This window comes from Sciurus carolinensis, chromosome 12, assembly GCF_902686445.1.
Source record: "Sciurus carolinensis chromosome 12, mSciCar1.2, whole genome shotgun sequence".
Lineage (NCBI taxonomy): Eukaryota > Metazoa > Chordata > Mammalia > Rodentia > Sciuridae > Sciurus > Sciurus carolinensis.
The window spans coordinates 59,570,450-59,588,463 of NC_062224.1; the positions used below are offsets into that span (position 1 = coordinate 59,570,450).

Sequence of the window (18,014 nt, forward strand, 5' to 3'; positions counted from 1 at the left end):
GCAGCCAAGAAGCAGAAAGAGAAAGTGAGGCACCAGGGACAAAACAAACCCCAAAGGCATGCCCACCAGTGACCTACTTCCTCCAGCCACACCCCACCTGCCTACAGTTATCACCCAGTACGGTAGTCCTTTCAAATTACTAGTCCATCAAATGGATCAATCCACTGATTAGGTCATATAATTTGATCATTAACCTCTGAACATTCCCGCATTGTCTCACACATGAACTTTCAAGAGACATCTCATATTCAAACCATAACATTACTATATAATTTTCTGGTTACATAAATTGAATAAGACATTAAAATTGTTAAGAGATCTGACCAACCATGTCTTCATTCTATAGATCAAAACCTTACAATCCACCCAGTGTTCTTACATGACAGGTCAGAAGAGAGGAAGACTGGGAAAGACAAAATCAGCCTTGTTTATGCCCTTGTTTGTACCTTCCCTCTGCCCCAGTCCATCTGAATGATCTGGAATAGTGGGTTTTAATTGTGTATCAGTGATTCTCATTCTTGGAGGATTGACAAATCTCCTGAGGTGCAAACTTGCCACTTGCACCAAGAGAGCATGTGGTTTTACCATTTCAAAACTTAACAGGTCTTTAGTGTAAAACTATAGGCATGTGAAGAAAAAGACACAAAAGAGAGGCAGAGCCAGGAGACCCAGAATAGATGAGGTCTAGGAAAATGACATAAAGGCACTTCATAATTTCCCTGTGGCAGTTTTGGTTTTTACTCCCCTTCAGAGAAATCATGACCTCTACATTTGAACCAGACCACCAATGGGATTTCTGGGAAGCATTTTCAGTCATGCTTTTCTAGCCAAGAAATGCAATTTTGCATTGTTACAAAGACTTAGAAAGACATGTAGGAATTCTTTTACAAGATGCCACTCAGCTACATTTGGGATAACTGTATTTTTAAATGTCATCTCTAAACCTTTTCTTTCTTTCTAGATAAATGAATGAGTGAAATAACTTAAGCTTCTTCAGTAGTTAAATAAGTTGGGACTTAAGAAAACATTGAGATGACAAAAAAGGTGGCAGTTTAATTTTTGTCAGAAATAGATTGATGTACACACCTTGACAACTTGACTTTGGCCTTGGACTTCATTTTGGGAAGTTGCTGTTTGTGTTAGCTTTTTATCACTGTGACAAAATACCTGAGGAACAACAACGTAGAGGAGGAGAGATTTATTTTGACTCATGGTTTCAGAGGGTCCATGGTGGTATGACTCCATTGCATTGGGCCAGAGACAAGGCAGAACATGACGGTGGAAGGATGTGGCACAGGAAAGCTGCTGTCATCATGGCAGGCACAAAGCCTGCCACAGATGGGGGAGGGGGAGAGCTGGAGACAAGATACACCCTTCCAGGGCTTGCCCCCAGTGACCCACTTCTTCCAACAAGGTCCTTCCTTCTATAGTTTCCCCCACTCCCAATAGTCCATTCAATTATAAACTCATCAGTGGATTAATTCATTGATTACAATAGAACCCTCACGATATAATCACTTCCCCAAAGCCCCACTTCTTACACATTGCTGCATTGAGGACCAAGCTTTCCACACATGAGTCTTTGAGACCAGATTCAAACTATAACTATTGGTCTTGCTGAAGGGAACAGCAGCTAAACTGTGCAGAGATTTTACTAGTTCAGATCACAGACTTCCCAGCCTTTGACACTCAAATATGGTCATATCCAGGTTTATAGTCTTCAGAAGCCTGCTCCCCGTCCAGGGTTGATCCTGGCACCCACTACCCCTTCTTCCTTGATTCTCTTCTTCACTCTCCATTTCTCCTGTCTTTTTCCATTTTTCCCACCACAGTCTTACCATGTCCTTGGGAAAGTCTTAACTTCATGATACTCTTTCCAAAAGTCTTTAAATTTTGAGATTAGGTTGGATAAAGCAATGGTTACTCTAATGGAAGGCATCCAGTTCTGAAATTGGGCAGGGCAGACAGTTGTTGACTGAAGCCTTTCCCAGGCTGGGAGGTAATGACCCACATGAGCAGCAGTGTGAGGGTTGCCCATCATCACTAGATGTGAAGGCTGATGGGAAGGCAGTGTGGACCAATGGGTGGAAGCCGCTGGGGAAGGCCAGTGATGGAGAACACAGGGGTCTTAAGGAATGGTTGATAACAGCTAAGGACTGTGGGTCTCAGTAACTACAGAGCTTTAGATTTTTCCCCCTTTATTTGTGGTAGAAAGCACACAGCATACAATTTACCATCTTAACCGTTTCTAAGTGTGCATGGGCTTTTATTTTGGTAAGAGTTCAGAACATCAGTGCTGACGCTGTACTGCCCTGGACAGAGTGGAAGCCAGCCACCATTCCATATCCTGCTCCCAGCTCCAGACATCATCCTACTCATCTTCTGAATAAAAATGAACAAGTACATGATATCCCTTTTAAGAGACCCCAGATTACTGGTCAGTGTGGGGCACTCCTAAGTCTCCATATGGCCCTGTTCAGGACACCTCAAAATGAACCCCATTCGATACTGTCTTCCTGCATCTGTCACCCTGGCCTAAAAGGGCTGATGTGGATACATCTTCAGGTGGGCCTCAGACCCAAGCCCAAGACCTTTTGTTCTCTTATTCCTCATCCTTGAGGTCCTCCCTGGAATTCTGACAAGGGCATAAGGGCACCAAGGCTAGGGACAAACACAGAAAAGCGTTGACTCAGCACTTCCATAAAAATAGTTGGAGGACAAAGGGTATTGGTTTAACCCTGATTTCGTGATGTTCCATTTGTAGCAACCAGTTGTAAGGGGCCTTACAATGAATAGTTGTACTCAGTAATAAGTTTGCATATTCTATATTTGTTTAAAATTAAAGCTGTGCTCCCTCCTACTCATTCACAGTTCTAAATGCAATCAAAGCCTTGAGTTTGTCCATGGAAGTGTGTCATGGATAAGGGCATCAGCCTGTGGGTCGCAGAGGGTGACCAGTGGATACAGGCAGTTGAATCCATTCTCCTGTCCTGCTGAGCCTTCAGGGGTCTCATAGTCAGAGAGAGTGTGTTCTCTGGAAGATATGAGTAATCATATACTTGTTACATTAAAATGTGTACTTTCATTAAAACAAGAAGTTATCAAGCACACATTTGATCCTGCTTCTTCCTGCTTAAAGGGTGTCTGGTTTTCATAGTGACAGCAAGTTTTACTCTGCCATATCATATAGGTGTCCAACTGCCTGACCCATTTTCTCAGACTCTGGCTTTGTCCACCTCCACTGATATCTCACTATAATTAGGACCTGCAGCTTTCTTTACCCACATGGAAAAAATTTTCCGTCCATTTATCTCTGTTGCATAATTTACATTTTAATACCTCAAAGAAATGCAGTGGAGTTTAATATAGCACATAAATAGTTGGCACTATTTATAATTTGGCAAGTTTGAAGTAGCCGAGCTTGATTGAATTGCCCAAAGCAACTTGATTTTTTAAACCTAAGCTGAGGCCTTCTGGGGTGGGGGTGGGGAGAACAAGGATGCTTCAACACTTGAGGTGTCCAGAAGGTGAGAGTTGTGTCACCCAGCCTAACAACTGCCTCTCAAACCTCAACCACTCAAGCTCTCACTCTGGAAACCTGGGAGCTTTCCACAGGCGTGGAAAGGACTTTAGTTTATTTAGAAGAGCAATCCTCTTACTTAGTAAACAAGAACACTGAGGCCCAGTGAGGGTAAGAGATTTTCTGGTGGGCTCTAAAATCATGGCCAGAGGTCAAGACCTTTATTGTCATTATATTTGCTACTATTTCACTGGAGTGCCAGTGGACATAAATGACCCTTTAAAACCTCAGATGGAGACAAGAAGGTCATAGAACCATAATGGTAACAGAATAACATTGGAAACTAGTTGCCCTCATCCAGTGGAGAAGGCCTTACTTTCCTTTACAGAATCACAGCTGGGAAATAAAAAGTAATTATATCCAGGAACAGATAGATACAAAGATGGAGATGAGAGGTTGTCTACACCACCTCCATCATTCCCACTCTCTGCTACTTCCAGTAGCAACCCCTAATCTCCTGCCACGAGGAGAGTCATTATTATTTGTTAGTACTTGAGGTGGAAGCTTTTATGGAGGCCATGGAAGAATTTGAGATAGTTTCAGTTTATTTGGCCCTGAAGCACAGCATGCACACACAGGACTGGTTTTAGAATCTCTAGCTCCTAGAGCAATTCCTGGCACACAGCAAATACTTATTGAGCATCTACTATGTGTCAGGCACTGTGCTAGGCAGTACGTTTGCAATGATGGATAAAGAAGAGTGTCTGTACTTATAGCACTTATAATCAGGTGTCATATTCCAATCACAGTTAGAAATCGCATCAATTTAGACCAATACGGGGCACAATATGATTTCAGGAAAAGTCAGAATGACAGACTTAAGAAGATTTCAAGTTGTACAAAGAAATGATTCTGCTAAGTGGCCTTGTAGAGACATTCTTAATGAGTAGATAAAGATGATTAGTGGATCAAAGCAGCTTAGTCCCCGTTTATATTGCATTGATTTGGCTTATATGTAAATGATACTTCTAATCTGTTTGAAAATGGTTCCTTCTCCTAAGTCAGTAAATGCTCTTCGTGAAATTTGTTTGCACAATTAATTAACAGCCATGTTTAAGGTTCATTTGTTAGTGTGTCACAGCTTAATGTCAGAGCTCTTTGTCTTGGATTACAAATTTCTGGAGCAAAGCCCATTGTCTGTTTTACTCACTAAGTTTATGGCCCGGCAGCCATTCCACAGATGCACAAATGCTTTCGAAGGTGAGAAGGATAATGGCTGCAATCATACTGGGTTGATGATAATCCAACCTGTAGGTTGGTTGATTCTTCTTCTCCCATAAGAATATCTGAAAGGAAATACATGAAGCATGAAGGGAAGAAGAGCCTTCTTTTTCTTCATAATCTTCCAGAATGTCTCAAAAGAATTGATAGTCAGTGACTGCACCCAGCCTCTTCCCCCAAAACATATTTTGGGAATATTGTAAAAATTCTTGTAGATAGACTTTAGCAGCAAGGGAACTGCCTAATGCATTTGGGGGAATTATAAAAAAATCAATAGAAACATAACAGTAACAGTGAAAATTAAGCTGGCAACAGATCAAGGAGGAGTGCTTGTCATACTTGATTTCACTCAGCAAATAACCATGAAGATGTATTGCAGTCCAGGCTTTGTAGCAGGTGCCACGGAAGGAGGCAGGACACAGGAACTGGTTGGCTGCTCTGGGCCACATTGCTGCAAAGGAAGGGAAGATAGATGCTGATGTCCAGAAACCTTTGGCAACCCATGAAAAAGTGTGAATGACCTTCAGCCTCAGGCTCCTCTCTTGTGCTCTTCCTAAAGGGGGCCACCTCGGTAATCTGAGTAGAAGATGCCCAACACTACCCATGCCCATTCAGCTGTGCGTTTCTGAAGTGCTTCACTGAGATTTCTCCTCCACGGGCAGTGTAGCACAAATCCAGGCAATTGGGATGAGTTGACAGACTTGTGATTTAGAAATAGGTTCACTTGTCTAACTGGATTATCTTTCTTATGCAAAGAAAACTGGAGCCATTATTCTCTGTTCTCGATAGTCCTCACTTTTAAATCATCTGTCTTATTCAACTCTATTTTTCAAACCCTGTCCAGCTCATTTTGACTTCTAATAAAACTCTCTCCCTATCCTCCCTCCTCACACACACTTGAACACCACTTAGCTCATGTCACCAGGTCCTGTATTATCTAGGTTTAGTTTTAACTCCAAACCTTCCCTTATTTGGTGTATAAATAGAAAAAAAGTTAATAAAAGAACCATGTATACGTTTTTTGTAGAGACTCTTTCATTATAGATTTATTAACATTTTTAGGGTAGAAATCAATTACTAAATCCTTGTGACACTGTGTGGAAGAGAAAGACAAGATTCCTGTTCAATTGATGTTCGGCTTACAAGAAGAGGATAGCAATAAGAATTTTTAAATTAGAGTAAGACTTTTTTAGAAAGGCACTAATGTAGCAATTATTCATTTATTCAATGAGGAGAAATAGTGAGTACGGCACTCCCTTGTTTAGGAAATAACTCCAGGTTATATCAAGGAGAAAAATCTCATGCCTTCCAGCCTACCAAGTTGCAGGTTACTTAGACAGAATGCAAATTACTCAGTTCCTCATTATCATTTCTGCCCTTCCCTATCTTAAAGCTTTATCAGAGAGAAGATCAAAGATTTGAGCCAGCCTTTAAAATTAATTTGGTTATATATGAATTCAAGAATTCAAATGTGATAGAAAATTCTGGATGCTTCTTGCAACTCTTAACTACTCCATCCTTAAACACTTAAAGACGGGAAAAGTGAATTGTGAGTTCTCCCTATTTTGGTGTGCTGTTAGAGGGGGGGGAAACGCCTGTATAAATAATACATACACATTCATCACTATAGCTAGCCGGTAACTTCATAAATTAAATCCTTACCTCTTTGGGGAAATAAACACATGTGACCTTCTGCTCCCTAATTACGGTTATTCTTTTTCTGTGCTCAATTGATTTGAGTTGAGTCTGCTAAACTCAGGTCGTCTGGTTGTTTTTTATTTTTATTTTATTCTTTCTTTTCCTTTCCGCCTTTCTCTTTCATTTTCTTTCATTTCCATTCCTTTTTCCTTCCTCCCTTCCTCCTTAATCTTCGTGGTTTCCTTTCCGCAATAGACATAGATTGCCACCCAGTCCTCTAGCTTGCCCGCCTCTGTCCCACACATGTGCAATATGCTGCTGTGCGGGCACTGAAACCCTGAGCTCAGGAAACGCAGGTGGCGCTGCACCAAGGACCACGCTGACTGTGGAAGAACCCCGAAGACCAAGTCGTGAGCACTTTTTTCTACACCTCTCACTGCTATTCTTGAATTTAGCCATCTTCATTCTTGTATTTGAAAGGAAAATTTTTCAGAGGATGTTCTCTCTTCGAGGCCACTGCCGAGAAAAGTCATAAAGATGTATGTAAAAAAATGTGGAGTCATTTTTATTCGTCATTATTAATACAGCTGCCTTAAATTCTGCTGATCAAGTTGCATGGATGTCATTTTCTGTTGTCTTCATTATCAGATGGTGAACTAGAAGGAGGGGTTAAGCAGCACATTTCCATTTAATTTGATCAGATTTCTGATAAGATGGCACATTACTATCTATAAAGTACTCATTTTCCGGCCTGAGGTATCTACACTGAACAAACTGTGGAGGCAAAACTCCGGCTCCCTCTGCCTCCCTGGGTGGCACCGGGAAGTAGTTTGGTCCCTTACTGGGGGTTTCCTACCTTATATCCCAGGTCTATTATGTAACTTTCAGGGTGCAAGAAATGGAAGAGAATTTTTACATCTATTTTCTTCATGGATATGCTGTACTTTCAACTTCTCTGAAATTTCCCTTTTTCAGATGAGAAGCTGGGATTGTCTGAAAAGTTTTAGAGACTCAAAGCCCTTCAGATACATACCTCTGGGCATCCTCCCCAACAAATACCCGAGGGCAAGCTAGAATTCATTTCCTTATGTTTCCAGTGAAATGTCTTTTGCATTTTCTCTTAAGGGAAAGGAAGTAGGGAGAAGAAACTGTGTACTTTTCACCTTCAGTGACAGCTTAAATACAGAAAGGACATGCAATAAATGTCTAATAGTTTTACACATTCTATTCAGCTTCAGAAGTCCTGGTTGGGCACTGAGCACTGTGTAGGGTCCATCCCAAACGAGGATGATGCAGAACCACCAAGAACATCTTAATAGTGAGACCCCAGGGGTCCCTGCCCACCCGACTCCTTACCTGGGTGTGAGTTGTCCTGGAGGAGGTGTGTCAAGGAGAAGATGATGTCTCATGCTGTCACCCTGGCAAGTAACAATGACTGTCCACCTAGGGAATTATCTTGCAGACCTTGTCCAACCCTCTCAGTTTACATATGAGACAGCTGAGGTCCAAAAAGAGGAAGTAACTTTGACCACCCACTTAGGTGGGAGAAAAGTTTAAACTTTTTAACGTAAAAAATGATTTGTCATGGAACCTGTAAGTCAGAATTTAAATTGAGATTAAGAGAGTCTTAATCTATTTTCCCCATTCTGTGACATTTGGCTTCAGTTTTATTAGGTCTATATTTTTTAGGTAAATGAAAATGGTAGGGGTGTGTGTGTGTGTGTGTGTGTGTGTGTGTGTGAGTGTGTGTGTACACACACACAAGGAGGCAGAGGAAGAAGAGGATTTTTATAAGGGAACTTTCTAAAAGCTAGCAACCTTTCCCATAATTGGAGGATAGTCTTTGGGCCTCTTGGAAAACTGTAATTCCTAATTAGCATCTTGACTTATGGAATGAAAACATGAGATAAAATGAAGGAATTCTCCCTGGAATAAATGCCAGTGTCTCAATTAACCAAAGGGCAATAAGATGAATTATAATGCCAGAATAAGGCTTTTGATCATCCTTTGTCCAAAACTCACATTTTAGTCAAGCTCAGCACAATTAGACAATCACTGATATCAAGAAAATGGTAGGTATATTTTAAACTAACGTTTCTAGCATCTTATCTTCCTGTGTCTTTCTCTTGCTAATGGCTGAAAGGAAAGGTAATCGTGATTTGCTATAATTATCCCATTAAAATGGGATTGATAACAAGGTTTTATTAAAAATGGTGAATCCAAACTGCTGAGTTCATTGGAAAGTTTTTCTTTGTACCTCAGAAAGGATAGAAAATACTGTTCTTGCCTACCAAACGATTTGCATCAATAGAAAATATTTGAATCCCTTTCTAATGCTTCATTGAACTGAAATGTATTATTAGGGAGGGGCAAAATCATTCTGATACATTCTTAAAAGCAAAACATATTTTTCTTTAGATTGTTAAATAGTTTCTGAAATAAAAATCCTTTAGCTATCCAGAGCCAGCACATTAACTATCTTCTTTCATATTGCTTTATTTATGTCCATCTTAGCTCTATTCTCTAATCTGTAATGATGACTTCTAAATATCAGCACTGAAATTTAACTGTTTGACTTTCCAGATAAAAACAACCATAAACAGAATGATTGCAGTAGCATTTAGTGAGTGCTAGGGACAAATTTCCTTCTGAGTCTCTTTCCTGTTCCCTTGGTTTGTCTCTATTCCATGTCACAACTGAATATTCAGATCGAAATTTTGTCCACAAGTAGCTCAGTGGAGATCAGCAATGGATATGAGGTGGATTCATGAGCAGAGCACTGAACCAGCTGTCACTAATCAGAGGATTTTTTTTTTCTTGCCAAAGCTGCAAAGGCAAAATGGGTCTCCATTTCCCAATGCTGGCTTCTTAGGTTTATATGTTCATTTCTTTTCTTCTGGAGTGTGAGATCACAGTCTGTCATGCAAAACAGAGTTCTGGCCTTCTCCACCCCAGGGGCTCCCAGATCATCCTGACTTGCCACCAGGGTCTTGCAGTACATGCTCAGGCACTGTCCCCTTCTTGAAACAGCACCACCCCTGGTGCCTTTAGAATCTTTTCTGTACTTCACAAGCCCATAGGCACTACTCTTAGGGTTGGGCAGCCAGGCCAGCTTGGGGTAAAAAGGCAGAGGACTGAGACCACTAGAGTGTTTGGTTTTGGCAGGTACTGGTGGAGAATCTGGTACTGGTGGAAGAGGAGCTGGTATTGGTGGAGGAGCTGTTACTGGTGGAAGAGCTGGTAATGAATGGAGGTGTTGGTACTGGTAGAGAAGCTTGTACTGATGGAGGAGCTGGTAATTGGTGGAGAAGCTGCTTGGGTTCAGACGTATGTGTCCTGGGGCATGAAGTGAGAATGGGATCAGGCAATTGAACCAATTTGTAAACTCCTGCCACATCAACTGTCATCAGTAAGTTGCTCCTAGGCTATTTCTCTCTGAGCTTCAAAACAGGAAACCCAGAAGACATAGCCTCTGTGGAACCTGTCTGGGTTTTAACAGGAAAAAGGAGACATTTTTCCCTTCCAAGGACTATTTTCTCTGTCAGCTTCATCATTCCCTCAGGGGAAGGAGGACAAAGGGTCCTTGGGATGCCTTAGCTGGTGTATGAGCTGAGAGACAGTCAGTGTTATCCTCTGTCACCATACACTTGAGCTGCTCCATGTATGCAATATTTTAAGAAAATATTTCATCATGTTTGCACCAGAAGGTTTTCAGTGAAGCTTACAGTTTCAAAAACCCAATCAGTAAGATACTCCATGTGTGGTGGTTTCATACAAATCAGTGGGAATTTCAGCACAGGAAAGAGGGAGAACAGAGAGCAGGCAGGGTTTATAGGTCGCCCTCCCCCAGAGCCTCCCCCATTCTAAAAAAAATGAAAAAGCCACACCCTGCAGGGAGCTCAAAGGTGCTGGAGGACTAATAAAATGCCATTCACTCTCCCATGCTGCACAGCCCTGAAGCAGGCTGTGTGTTCCTGTCACAGGTGCAGGTGGTGAGAAGGTGGGCAAGAATGGCTGCAGCAATCTCAGAGATGCTGACCCTTATCCAGAGGTCTCCACCGTGTCTCTGCCCAACCTTCACTCAGCTGAGTCCTGCCTGTCCTGTGGATAGCTGTTAAAATGCTATTCCTCAGGAAGCTTTCCCTGCTGTCTAGATGCAGGGGTCGGTACATGTGCTTTCATAACACCCTGGGTTTCTCTTCACTGAATTCAGCACCCTTTGGATGACATGTTTAATGGGCCTCTTTATTGACTGTCAGCTCAGTGAGGGCAGGCCTGTTGTTCTCATCCCCCTTTGAATATAGAGCACCACTTAATGCCCAGTTACCATAGTGCTCAGTAAATACTAGGTGGCTTAGTTAGAGTTCCCAAAGAAACAGAATCAACTGTGTGTGTGTGTGTGTAGAGGAGTTGACTGATTTAATTTAAGAAATTGGTTTGCTGAAGATTCAAGAAAGAGTTGTGATTCAAGTTCAAATGCCATCTGCTGAGAGAATTCCCTCTTTTTCCTTTCCTTTTCTTTCTTTCTTTCTTCCTTCCTTCCTTCCTTCCTTCCTTCCGATACTGGGGATTGAACTCACAGCCACTAGACCACTGAGCCCCATCCCCAGCCCTATTTTGTATTTTATTTAGAGACAGGGTCTCACTGGGTTGCTTAGTGCCTCGCTTTTGCTGAGGCTGACTTTGAACTTGTGCTCCTTCTGCCTCAGCCTCCCAAGCAGCTAGAATTTTAGGCATGCACCACTAGGCCTGGCCAGAATTCCCTCTTGCTTAGGGGTGGTCAATCTTTGTTCTAGTCAGGACTGCAACTGACTAGACGAGGCTCATCTACACTATGGAGAGTCATCGGCTTTACTCAAAGTCTACTGATTTAACTATTAATTTCATTTAAAAAAGTAACTTCACAGAAATATCTAGAATAAAAATTGACTATGTATCTGGGCACAATGCCCAGCCAGTTTGACACATTAACCATCACACTAGGTGAATGAATGGATGGATGGTTAGATGGATAAATGGATGAATGGAAGGGATTATTAGGACCTTGGTCTCCATTCTGCCATGAAGTTCCTTCAGTTTTTTTCCCTTTCACTTTTGTCATTACCCTTGATCCTTAATATAGCCCTGAGAAGTGCACTGTGGATTTGTGGTTTGGGGGACATTAGGTTCTACTGATAGATAGGGACATGAAGCTTCAGAGGGGAAGAGAATTTCCAGAGGTGACCCAGCTTTTCATAGGATACTCTATATCTTTGTTTCCAGTGTTCTTTTACTAATCTTGCAACATGTATTGGCCATCTGCTGTGTGTTGGGCACTGTTCTGAGGGTTCCACCATTAAACTCCCTTATTACAAATCTGGGAATTTTTGTAATAACCACCCCCATATACATTGGAGGAGGCTGTAACAGATATAAGGAGCATGTGCCAGGTCACTCACCTGGTATGTGATGGACCTGGGCTCTGAACCCCTCTTCTGGGACCTATTTTTCTTTACTTCTACATGATACTATGTCTCTGTACAGTCTCAGGTTATCATTTTGGATTTTCTGGTGCCAACTCTTTCTTAAAGTATATAACATTCAATGGCTTTTAATAAACTATGACACCAAAAATGTATCCCATAGAAATGATAATTTTGCTACACACGGATCTCTTTTGTTACAAAGAAAATAAACATTGCATGATGAAAATAACTATAGCATCTGTTAGATCTATGGTGGGGAAAAGGGGCTTTTCCAATTACCAATTATGAGATTGAAAAACTAATATAGAGATAATAGTAATGTATTTTTGTCTCTCATAGTATTGAATTGGAATAAATCACGATTAGTCAAAGCAAATCATTTTATTATGTTTATCAGTACAGTCTTAATAAAGTTAATTTAATAAAGGATACCACGGGCAAACAAAATATAAACTGCACACTTTAAAGACTATACTAGGTAGACAGAATACTTACAAATTCTATGAGGACTGAGACTCCATCTCTTCACCTCTAAATCTTTTTTTTTTTTTATACTGGGAGTTGAATCCAGGGGCACTCAACCACTGAGCCACATCCCCAACCCTTTTAATATTTTATTTAGAGACAGGGTCTCACTAAGTTGCTTAGGGGCTGGCTTCAAACTTGTGATCCTCCTGCCTCAGCCTCCCAAGCCACTGGGACACCTCTAAATCTTCATTACATACAACATTACTTGATGGTCTTAGCAAATCTGCAAAACTATATGTTACGTGAAAGACTGATTTCATATTTGTTAAGGGTTTCAGAAGGGACACAGTAAGCAAATGTCTCTGACCAGCATGCTGCAGCTGCCTTTGTGAGATGATGGATGCAGGGCTGAGGTTGGCAATCTGCTTCTGCCCTGGCTCTCTACCCTTATTGTCTTGAGAGCTTTGTGACTGTCACTGTGTTGTTTGCTTCCATGTTTTAAATACAAATTGTCTTGTGACTCATGTTCCTATGCATGAAACACACTAGCAAAAGCAAACTAATATCCACAATGATCTTAAAGGTGAAAACAATGGACTAGGGTTGTAGCTCAATGATAGAGTCCTTGCCTAGCATAAAAATAAATGAATAAATAAACAAATAAATAAATAAATATTTATCAACAACTACATATATATATATATGTATGTATGATATATATATATATATATATATATATATATATATATGGTCAAAACAAACTAAATGTCCTAAATTCCATGGGAGAAAAAGCCATTGTATTTCACTTCCCCTCAGTAGTGAAAACTCAGAGCCAAAGTTCAGGGGAACAGAACCCCTATAGCTGATTGGACATTTAATCCCATCCTAGACTATGTCGAAGCATCCAGGTGATCCAGTTCCACTAAGAATTCTGTGTTGAGAACACCAAAGCAGTGACCAGAAAAAAGTTTGGTTTTCAACTTTTGTTTAAAGAAATATATTGTGTGTATTGGTTGACCATGGTCTGTAGAGGCACTGCTGGGAGAGACAATGTTTCCAAAACCCGTCTCTCCTGTCCCCACCTGTCTGACCTTTGCTCTTGTATTTTTCCCATCCTGGACCACTCCAACTTCTGTGTCCAAACCCTTTTGCTTTTCCAGATATGGCTAAGTGCTGACTTTCTGCAATATCCACATCTTTCCCACACCTGGCTCTCTCTTTTCTCATGTTTTATAACATGTACTTCCCTAGCAGATTTTTCTCATTAACCTTTTACTGTTTTTCTATTGCTATCATGCTTTATGGGTATAGTTTAACTCCTGCACTGAGTCTTTAGGATGGTTGAACGTGGGGGATTTGGTTCATACTACTTTCATATTCCACCAAATGTTTGGCCATATGTTAGGCAGTGCTAGTTTTAGGTGTAGGGACCTTTGTTCCCCAGAGGTTCATATGCTGGAAGCTTGATCTTCACTGTGGTGATGTTGAGAGGTGGTGATCCTTTAAGACTCAGAGTCCAGTGGAAGGTGATAGGTTATTGAGGTCACTGCTTTAGGAGGAGATTATTACAGCTCTCTTGGTACCTCTGATAGTTCCCTGAAGAGTGAGTTATTATTAAAAAAAAAAAAAACAACTGAACATGGCCCTTGTCTCTCTCTGGCTTCCTGTTTCACTGTGCAAGCTCTTCCTCCTGCACATGCTCCCACCACGATGCCCACATTCTATGTTGTGATGTATCTAGAAGAGCCAAGCAGATGCTGGCACTATGCTCCTGGATTTCCAAACTGTGAGCTGAATACAATTCCTTTATAAAGTACCCAGCCTCAGAAATTTTGTTATAGCAGCAAAAAGCAGACCAAGACAGGCAGATAGAACTCCCTGAATTGAAAGTACATTAAAATATAGAGAATAACAGCCATTCTATAGTTGTTGCCCCTGCTTTTGCCTACTCATTTGTCCATAATCCATGCATCCATCCATCTGTATTATGTATCTTGTATGTGCTAGTTACTTTGGGAACACTCAGATGAGTTAAAAACATAGTCTCTACCCTTAAGGATTGTAGAAATTGCTATTTGAAAGAGTTGACATCTTTTTTTAGGTAGATAACTCAAACTAGAATTACCTGTTATTATTATCATCGCTCTGGCTTATCATGGCAGATAAGGCTGAAATTTATGCAAGATAATTGGCTTCCTGGTGAGCTTTCCTCCTATAATCCTTTTTACTGAGTACACTATAATATTCCTACAGTATTCATTGCATATTGTGATGACAACTGATAGTGAATGTGACAGTTAGGAAAGGCTGGACCTTTATTTCATCTTTAACACTTTGATGTGCTGTGTGCAATTGCCCTGCAATTAGCTCATACAAATGAGTCATGGTGTGCAAAACATTTGTGTTCATACAGACACTTTTTCAAAAGAACTCACACATCCTTGTCTTATGGATAGAATTCCCCTGAAAGTATGTGATAAGGAGGTTGTGCTTTTTCTCTCAGTGATGGGGTGAAGTGAGGGGCTTTGTTCAAGGTCAAATGAAAGCTGTCTATTATCTAGGTCACAGTCTCCCATCTTGAGTAACACTTGTACATTCTCCATTCTGCTTTTACCTCTGAAGGAGAAACTTCATACCATGACAAATTCCAGTGTTTCCTGGTCTCCTTTGAAAATGCCCAGTAAGGTATGAGAGTGACTCCAAGGCTAAGCAAGTGCTAGTTACCTTGAATAGTGTGTGTCCTGGGAGGAAGTATAGTCTGGAAGGAGGATGGGAGAAGAGGAGTAAAGGAGAAAGAAAGGATTTGGGATTAATTTGAAATCCTTTAATTTTAAGCAACAAATACTCAAACTGTTAGGTAGTGCAAATAATTGGTGGGATACAGGTCTCTCTTGGAACCAGGCCCTGGGAAGGTGAGGAATACATGGAACTAGAACCTGTGGAGTGTTCCAGGGCTCTTTTTCTCATATTGTGCTTCTTCCCATGTCTTGATTTCATCCTTCTTTTTCAGACCAACTGTTCTCCTCACAACTGTGGACAGCTCTATAGTGTCATGTTTTACAGTGTCCACAGCAGACCAGACAGACTGCTGTCTTCTCTGGCCCTACACTCAAAAAGTTCAGGAAAGAGAAATCATATTGGCCCAGATTGAATGTAAGGAAATGACTGTGCCCGGTTGAATGACAGTGTTGGATGAGGAAACTACAGGTCTAAGTAGAAGATGCATCCTACAAGAAAGCAGGGCAGACACACAGCATTGCCTGCGTAGTTGGATGGCTTGCGGAAGCATGAGTGAGCATTTAGGAGGAATAACCAAGGAAAGGTAGGCAGAGGATGATGGACCTCAAATTCAGACAGAATTTGCCAGTGCTGGAGCAAAGAGGAGTCATTGGCCCAATTGATATTACTGAGCGTTTTCTTTGAAAATGAGAATTTGGTGGGGAGTTCATCTTGTGGATCACTTATTTCATAATCATTTAGCAATTTTCTAGGGGAGAAAAGTGACATGCACATTCAGTAGAGCTTAGAGAACAGAGATGGTGTAGAGATTTGCCCAGGGAATGAAGTGGAGAGAAATGCATTGTGAAGAAAATTCAAGACTCCTCCTCAGCATCCCTGTGGTGGGTGGCATGGTCTGCTCCTGAAGAGGCAGCGCAAGCAGCCTGAGTCAGAGCTCTGGCTGACTGGCTACTGGCTCCAGATGGATAGTCTTCCCTCTGCCCGTCAAAGGTGCCTGCAACCTACTTCCCCTGTGAACAAGGGCTGTACAAAAATGCCCAGATTTTAGCACATTAATCTTTATGAAAGCCTTTCTCCCTTTCCCCCAGTTCTGCCATGACTGAGCACAGTGGTGTGAAGCTTCCAGTCAGATGGGTCCAATCTCCCAAATGTACCCCACTTGAGAGTCACATTGTGAAACGCACACTTGGAACAGGGTAGAAAGGGGCATCTGTCTCAGTCGAGGCCATTTGCTTACTCCCTGAATTCCCCAAGAACACTCAGGCAGTTCACACTGTCAAGTGCCAGGCAGAGCAAATGAGATGCCTGCTATGGAAGGTAAGCAAAAACAAATGCTATTTTTAGATTTTCGATTTCTAGATTTTCCAAATAACTTTGATATTATCAACAATTGGTGATATAACTCTGTCTATCTATCCATCTATCTCCAAGTAGCAGAAGATGTGAACAGGTTCATAGGTTTCAACTAAGTGGACTAGAAGTTTGAGAGAGAATCCAGATCACTTTGCAGAAGGATAGCCAAAGGAAGCCCTCCTGTCTTTCCCATCTCTGTCATCTCACCTCCAGCAAGTCTCCTCTTTTAGTTGCTGTGTGGCCCTAGGGAAGGTATTTAGTTTCTTTCAAGTTCTTTACTGCAAAATGGAAGAATAGATCATATTTCCTTACAAGGGTAATTGCAAGACTCCAAGCAGCAAATGTAATGAAAGCAAGGTAGGAGGCTGGCTGAAGGCTGTGGGAAGCATCTTCTGCCAGTCCTGGGGAGCTCAGGGGTTGGTGGGATGTTCCAGATCAGGAAAGGCTGGAGTAATATTCTTAGAAGCTTCATGTCTGTGGATGCATTAGATGCCTGTTCAAGAGATGGGTATTGGGGGATGTGAATTCACATTTAGGTCTCAAACTAGGATTTAATCCTGTGAGGTAAGGACCACAGGAGAGATGCAGGGCACTCTCAGAGAATATCTGTCTGACTAGAGGTGAGTCATTTTGTCAGGGCCCCCAAGGTCAAGGAGGCAAGGGGTAGACACTAAGGGTAGACACTTACTTCCTAGTAAGTGATTACTAGGAAGGAGGCAGGTCACTGGCAAATTGGGTGCCAGGGCAAGAAATCCATCCTAGATACTAAGACTCCTGCTTCTTAGGATCCTGGGATCCTGGGATCAGAGCTGGCAGCAGCATGGAACCTAGATACAGGGCCAGGCTGAATCCCCAGTCCCTCCTGGCTCACAGAAGGTGCCAATGTTTGCTTCCTCCGGATCAGAGCTCATGTGGTTGAGGGGCAGGGAACCTATGGTGGTGTCATTCTCCTGCCTGTTCTCTCTGCACGTTCCTTTTGAGTTGATGCAGCCACTGTTTACTTGAATAGCAGTGTAATGCTGGAGAAGACACATTTATTTGCAAGGCAAAATGCATGGCACTGTCACTCAGAGACCCTCAGTCCCAGTGTCTCACTTACCCCCTGGGGCTTGGGAAGTGGTGATGAGGGGCGAGGGTTAGTTAATGCATTTTCTATCTAGGCAATTTAATATTACAGAGGAGGCTCCCAAATCCTTGACAGGAGTCAAGACAGAGTTCCTGTCAGATATATAAGAAAAACAACCCATCATAATACGATGTACCCTGAAAGTCATTATGTGTTTTCTCAGTCTTTTTGTATGCAGGCTTATGGTACTTATACATTGAAATTTAAGGAATTCTGTTCTGAGCATCAAATTCTGTTTTTATTACCATGAGTAATAAGGGTTTTTGATTTGTTCTTGACTTGGTCTGTTTTCCTTCAATCTGTATTTTCAATGTTTTGACTCAGACAGGAGGTTTTAGTGCCACATCATATGCTGCTAACTACAGGCCCTTTTGTGTCTCCCTGTCTGTTCATCTGCCCTGTCTCTGCCAGTGATGCTCAACTG

General features: G+C 41.6%; 1 protein-coding gene across 2 annotated transcripts in view; it reads left to right on the forward strand.

Annotated features, from left to right (window-relative positions):
• Kif26b (kinesin family member 26B) overlaps positions 1 to 18,014 on the forward strand; it is a 500,968-nt gene that overhangs the window by 346,603 nt on the left and 136,351 nt on the right. The window lies entirely within an intron of this gene.